This window comes from Equus caballus, chromosome 1, assembly GCF_041296265.1.
Source record: "Equus caballus isolate H_3958 breed thoroughbred chromosome 1, TB-T2T, whole genome shotgun sequence".
Taxonomy (NCBI): Eukaryota; Metazoa; Chordata; class Mammalia; order Perissodactyla; family Equidae; genus Equus; species Equus caballus.
Genome location: NC_091684.1, coordinates 54,801,391 through 54,808,757, shown reverse-complemented (window position 1 = coordinate 54,808,757; position 7,367 = coordinate 54,801,391).

Genomic DNA, 7,367 nt, shown 5'->3' with positions numbered 1-7,367 from the left:
TTGGCAAGATGTTAATAATTGCTTCTACTATCTAGAAGTGGTTTGGGGGGATTAAATATGCTCAGGCTTGTTAACTCAAATATTTCCATACCTGGTTCAGGGATCCCACTCTTTCACTCCCAGGGATTTGAAATGGGGGACGTTTCGAGACTGTATCTTCAATCTCTTTTTTAGCCCTATGACTTTTATGATCAGATCCTGACACTAATTTTCAGTACAGTGTTCCTAGAGTTCAAATATGATATCTTTTTTAAAACTACTGAAATGATGTCCGCTTTCTATAGCAGATCTTAAGAATTAACTTCTAGTTTCCGATTGCAAGGCTTTCAATCCACCAAAGCTTCACAATCTTTATTTCTCATTGTGCCTATACGGATAAAGTGAAGAAGCTAGTTGACATCCCAACACCTGACTTCTCACCTTCACCTCATCCCAATTAACCACAGATGAAAGCTTTAGTAATTGTGATTTCACCAAATGACTAGAGTTATTACTCGTGTCTTCAGACAGGTGGACAAACCAACTCCAAAATCAAGTCCTGAGACTATTCTTTTTTGGCACCGTTCTTGGACCTAGAGTCCTTGTCTGCATTTTTCCTAGAACAATAAAAAGGCCTCAAGAAACAGTTACATGTTAACACTTCACAAGGATGAGGGAGAAGACAAGAATGGACAGGGGGACAGCCAATGCAAAGGGGAATATTACTGAGCTAGCCAAATCTCCATAAGTAACACCGCTGCTTGCTCATTCTTGGTGGGATATCTTCAGAGAAGGCATATGAGAGCAGTGTATCTTGGAATGACCCATTGTGGTAAGGAAGTCAAACAATTTATCTGCTGGCTTCCTCCCATTGCTTTTCTCACATTGGTCAAATCCAAATCCTTCTCATAGGTGCCCACTTTCCTGTGATTCTGTGTTGTTAATTTAGCCCTTACAGGCAACTTTTTGGACAACTAGAACTTTTGTGCATTCACGCCAGCCAAAGTACAGCCGCAATGGTCTCTCGTTTTTAGTTGGCATCTGCACACGATGGAGACAAGGAAGGGAGTGGGAGCAGTGGGAACATACAGGCTTTAAGACTGCAGGGATGGGCCGAGGCTTTGATAAGTCCACCCCAGCCTGGATCAAGGCAATGAGTATTTACTGGCTATATGCTATATATCACATGAATTATATGCTATATACACTATATAACATTCATCTTGCACATGTACAAGATGCTGGATATAAACTGATGAATAAGAGAGAAATTTATTCTACTTTCATGGAGTACAGTGTTAGACTACAGAAGTAAAAGGAAGTAATGATAACAATAAGTTATAAATATTATGCTAGAAAAAATACACAATATTTTGGGATCACTCAGATTTAAAGGATCAATGAAGACTTTTCAATAAACCTGTGTTAAACTAAGAACTGAAAATAGATTGGGAAATGAACAGATAAAGACCATGATAGAGTGGATAAAGTTAGCTTTTTTTATATATACAATGGAACAGAAAGCACAAAATATTGAAAATGTAAGCAGAAGCTATACCACATTGGAAGATTTAAGATACTTTAAAGTGCTTGGGCTGTCAAAAACACTTTTATAGTAAAGAAGGGATTTTAAACTTAAAAGAGAATATTTGATTGTAAGAGAGATTATTCTGACTTCAGCTGAAGAAAGAATTGAAAAAGGTGTTACTAGAGACTAGAGACAAATTGTGAAGTTCTTATAAGTAATCTAGGAAGGCTAGCGGAATTTTGAAATGGGATTGGGTAAAAAGGAGATATTAAAAAAACCTAAGTCAAATTCACAGGCTGTGGTGATTGATTGCAGTGGGGAAAGTGCAGGAGAAGGTTCAAGATTGTTGCCCAGAATTTGGCTCTGAAATGTATAATTTTATGTGTGTATACATATACATATATATATATATATACACACACACATGCACACACACGCACATATTTCTACTTTACTATTTCCTTATACATCTGTAATTCATTTTTCATTTTGTATTCTTCTGAAAATTTTTTATAGCAGCACAAAAATCATAATCAAACTCATTATGAATGAGGTGTTTTATATTTGTATCCATTAGTTCCAGATCTAATATTTTCTCTGCTTTTATTTTACTATTCACAATAGCCATAGATAATTTAATTAATAAATATATCATTTCTGTTTTTATAACTTTATTTCTCCAGAAATAAAATTTATTTCACCAAATAAGAGGGAAAACTATTACAACTTACTTAGCGGAACTAAATTATAACAAGCTGTACTGTTATTCTCATATCCTTCGCTCCAGATTCATTTTATTTTCCCTACTGTTAGGGTCTAATGCCTATGAACGTCATCGCCCAGTTTCCCTTGCCCTCTGTTACCCCATTGGTTGCAACCAATGAGAAGTGCCAAGAGGAGACTAGAGGGCATACAGGTGTTAGACTATTCTTGTCCCACTCAGTCCCTGTTTCCACTCCAGTTCTGGCAGCGTCAGTAAGGGCTTACACTCTCTAGTCCTGCCAGGAGCCCTGTGAAAGCTGGAGCTAAGGAGGGTCAAAGACATCGTACAGTAAATGAAAAATATGATTTGTAAACTGGGAGAAGGTATTTTCAGCATGTACAATGGACAGGGTATTTGTATAAAGAATAAATAACAATTCCTACAAACCAAATAGAAAAATACAAACTTACAAAAAGAAAAATGGGCAAAGTATAAACAGGCGTTTCACAGAAGAGGAAGCACAAATGGTTCAGAAGCCTGGAACATCAGCCTCCCAAAATCAGGGAAATGAGAATTACCATACTCTCCATTCAATGAAATGGCAAAATGTGAATCTCTGACAATACCAAAAGATTGAGGGGCAATCAAAAGAAACATTTTTATCACACAGGGCTTGTGGGAGTATAAATTTGGAAACATATTTTGGAGAATATTTGACATTATCTAGTAAAGATGAACACATATGCACCCAAAGGCCCAGAAACTCATGCTGGATACATGTACAATAATCATAATAACAGCAGTGTTCATTATTGTACAAAGCAAAAGCAGTCCACAAACGAAGCAGATTAATTTTTGTTGTATATTCACAAATTGAAATGTTACACAGAAATGCAAATGAATGGACAACAGCTGCATCCAATGAATCTTAGAAACATAATAATGATTGTAAAAAGAATTACTAATAAAAATGTCTAAATATATGAACATGTTTATATATTCATGCATGGTAATATTAAAAGCAAGCAAATAATTTTACAAAAGACTGTCAACATATTGTATTGAGATACGTATGTACCAAAACACTACACACACAGAAATAATAAGCAAAATTTCATGACGATAGTTACCTAATGGAGTGGAGAAACGAAAGATATTTTATAGAGTGACATGCAGGATTTAATAGTGTTTTGTTTCTTAATTGGGTAGCAGGTCTACTGGAGATGATTAAAGTATTTTTTATACCTTGCATATATTTTACTGTATTACTTTGTATGCATCAAATATTTAATAATAAAACAGAGAAAAATGCTAAAGTCCCAGATGCTAGCTGGAAACAAAACCCTTTAAGTGTGTTGTTGGGTGTGTGGGTACACTCTGTAAGTTAACTTACGTGATCCTTATATATAATATAGTATAACTATATAACAATGATCTACACATACTTATGTGTCAATATTATGATTCTTAAGCTCACTCTGAAATTCCTGCGGAACTGATAAATATGCCCTCTCCATTTTATTTCAGGATCTTTCTCTTAATGTAACAACATATAATGAAGAAAAATAGTATTTCAGCCTCAAAAATGAAAGAACAGAAGAGTACATATAAAATAAAGCATCCTCCTTTCACTTCTTATGAAGGACCTACTCTTCTCACTGTGGAAAATGAAATATTGCACATGTAAAAATGGTCTCTGCAAAACATCCATTACACAGCCGTGAATAAACTTTATATTTAATGCCCATAAATCAGATTTATTTATTAAGCTGAGCTTGGCATACTTCAGACCCAGAGGGCTGTCCATAGAATGTGCTTTCATTTAGCTTGGCCATGTTCAGAACGGAAGGCCATATCTTCCAAGGAATGTTTTATAGGAGTAGATCGGCCACCGCTAATTTAAAGCCTGCCAGCTGAGGAGACTCCTCCACGTGCCAGAGTTTGTGGCAGGATTTTACTGTTCCTAACGTATTAACACTCTGTTAAGGATCTGATTTGTTCTTCAAGCTGTTTGTTCACAATAGTAGTTAAAAGCTTGTGACTGAAGGGAGTAACAGGTTGAGAAATATCACTACCTCCTTACTAATAAAAGAGCCATTCATGAATAGTTGACAGACATTATTAACATATTCTGCCACATTTAAATTTTGTCAACATGGTATTTAGATTTCTAATTCTGCATGAAATCTTCAAACCAAATCTCCAAGGAAATCTCAAGCCAATTGTTAATTTGGGAGATATATTTCGGAAAAGACAACATGTTCATAATGTTTTAACTAGCTTGCACTTGTTAAAATCATATATACAATCACTTTTACAGATTTTAGAAAACAGGTGTTTTTCGAGTAGTTCATATTAATCAGCTTTTTATGGGAATAGTCTTTTAATTCTTAAATAGACCTCATTTTTCCCCCTTTTTCCATAACTAAATCTAAACCTGAAGCTTCTGAGAAAATTATAAAGGAAATTTTAAAGGAATTAAGCAGACACATTAGAGAGAGACAAAGTAACAAATTGTATACACCATCAAGAAATCCTCTAGGAAAGAAACTATTCATACATAAACAGCAACACATCTAAGTGAAACTCAGTGTCCACCCAATCTTTGCCAAATTCTTGTCAGGGGCATGTAAAGGGCCCACAGCTATAATCTGAATATCAGCCTGAATCTGAGAATAGGGAGAGATGACCTAAGGTCAGCGGATGTGCAGAAAGGGTAACACTGAAGGGATAACTCAAGTGCAGTAAGGAACATCTGTGAAAATAGATTCCAGCTTGGTATATAGAATATTTTACCTTCTCTGATTGCTTATATTGTTAGAATACTTGAGTACAGAAAGGGTTCAAGGACTGTCCAAGGGCATTGGCAACATTTATTTATTTTTGTTTATTTATTATTATTATTTATTTATTTATTATTGTTTGTTTTTTACGTAATGGGCCCCATCTGCTTTCTCAAAATACTACAGCAGGTCATAGTTGAATATGCTTCAAGCTTTCCAGTGGCCTCACCATTTCATCTGCCTGCTTTCACAGGATAATGTAAGAGAGGGTAGAGAAATAAAAGAGTCAACAAAGATTTATCTGCACAATCAGAGAAATAAGAAAAAATGTAGTACACATAATGGTTGCTCCGTGAAAAACCAGCTTATTAAGCACTTTAGCCCAGTCTATTTTGGCACTTTTTTAGCAGATTGTCATCCATGCAATATCTCATACTTTCTACAACTTGCAATTCAATTTATATTCTCTATTTCATTAAATATAAAAAATAAGACCTAATTCAAAATAATTTATCATTTTATATTTTATCTGAGTGTGAAGCATATGATATTCAATTAGATCAGAAAGCAAAACAGGAAAATGAATATTTTTATGCATAAAATTTGTGCATTTCTTTGACAGTATTTTTTGAAAACACAAGAAGTGATAGTGCCTAATAAGAGATTATATTTTGTTTGCTTAAAATATTTTCAGGCTAGCATTTCATGCCACCATGTCTTCTAAATAGTTTTGTATGTTTCTAAGCAAGTGACATAAAATCTAACTAAAATTGGTTTATGCTAACACACTCATTGTCTCCTTCAACTAAAAAAGCCAAGGATAAGCAGCCATAGGTATAGCTTGATAAAGATGTAAACAACATCCTAGAACATATTTTTTCTCTCTTCAGTCTGCTGTTCATTATGCTGTCTCCATTCTGAGATGTCCCTCCACAAATGCTTTTCAGAGGGCTGTAAAAATTCCAGGGGCAGACTCTTCCAGCATCAAGAGCAGCAGAAACAGACCACACACTTCCCTGAGGGTTCAAACATCATGCCATTGGTCTTGCTGGTTCTGACCAGCTTGAATTGGGTTGTGTGCTCATCCCATGACTGAACTAGTCACAGGATGGGAGAGTTTTCCCTGAAGCTCTTAGAGTAAGAGAAGGATAGTTTCTGGAAAGCAAGAGCAAGGTTCTGTAAGTAACAAAATGGGCTGTGGCTGATGGGTGGGAAAGTAACAAACAAGAAATGTCCATTACAACTCCCATGCCCCACATCTGTTCCCACACTCAAGGAAGAATAGGTTAGAACCCAGAGAATATTAGCTCTCGGAGTGAGGAGATGCAGACAAGTCACCAGAATGATTTTGGTACTGGACTGAGAACCATTATATTCACATGGTTGCTTTTCAAGAAAACAATTTGTTTTTCTGTGTGTGTGTGTGTGTGTGTGTGTGTGTGTGGTGGAGGAGGGGCTTAGTAAAGCAGCTTATACGTTCCAGGGGCCTGGGTGTGGCTAGAACTGCTACTACGGGGAGAAATTTGCGCTGAGCAAGGAAAAGAAAGACCTGATGAGTTGGCAGAAAGCTAAGCAGTTCAGTATACAAACTTTATCACTGCCTCCAAATCTGCAGTAAAGTTGCCAATTCTCAAATTACGAACAGACATCATTATTTTATTTTGAAAGTTACCATCAGGCTTTGGACCTGGAGTGACAGGAGTTGATACCAAGGAGCATAACTAATCAATGGGAGCCTGGTTTCTGAGTGGAGCCTGAGCACTTAGGCCAGTCGAATTCAGAAATTTCAAGGAAGGGTTTTGATTAAAAGAATGTATGGGTTTGAAGATTCAACCCAAGTTCACTTTATCTCTGAGGACAGTATTGTTTAAGGGGACTTTTCTCCATTCAGTAAAGTGAGTATTGGAGCCCACTAAACACTCAATATTGTGTGTCCACACATTGCCATGATGGCAAGAATTTCAGCTTTAAAAAGAAACTTGAAGATGAACCCCAGCCTTTCTAATCACAACCTGGGTGACCTGCACACGTTATGTAACCTACTCAATCTCAATTTCTCCAATGGTAAACTTGTGCATTTAACTTTGACACAGCAGATTTGGCCCCATTCATGACTGTTTGTTGCAAAGTGCTTATCAGTTCCTAAAGGTTGCTCTCTACTTGAAAAGCATATCCAGGAATTGAAATAAATAAATATAACCCACCTGCTTCCTTGCCCCAGCATTTAATAAGCCCTTAGTAATTATAAACCATTTTTTCTTTATAGATAAAAATTGTGGAAAAAGATTTCCCTACACACATTATTTATTATTCAAACACAATAAAGATCATAGAATAAACAAAGAAATAAACAAGGTCCCCTGCCCTCAAGTGA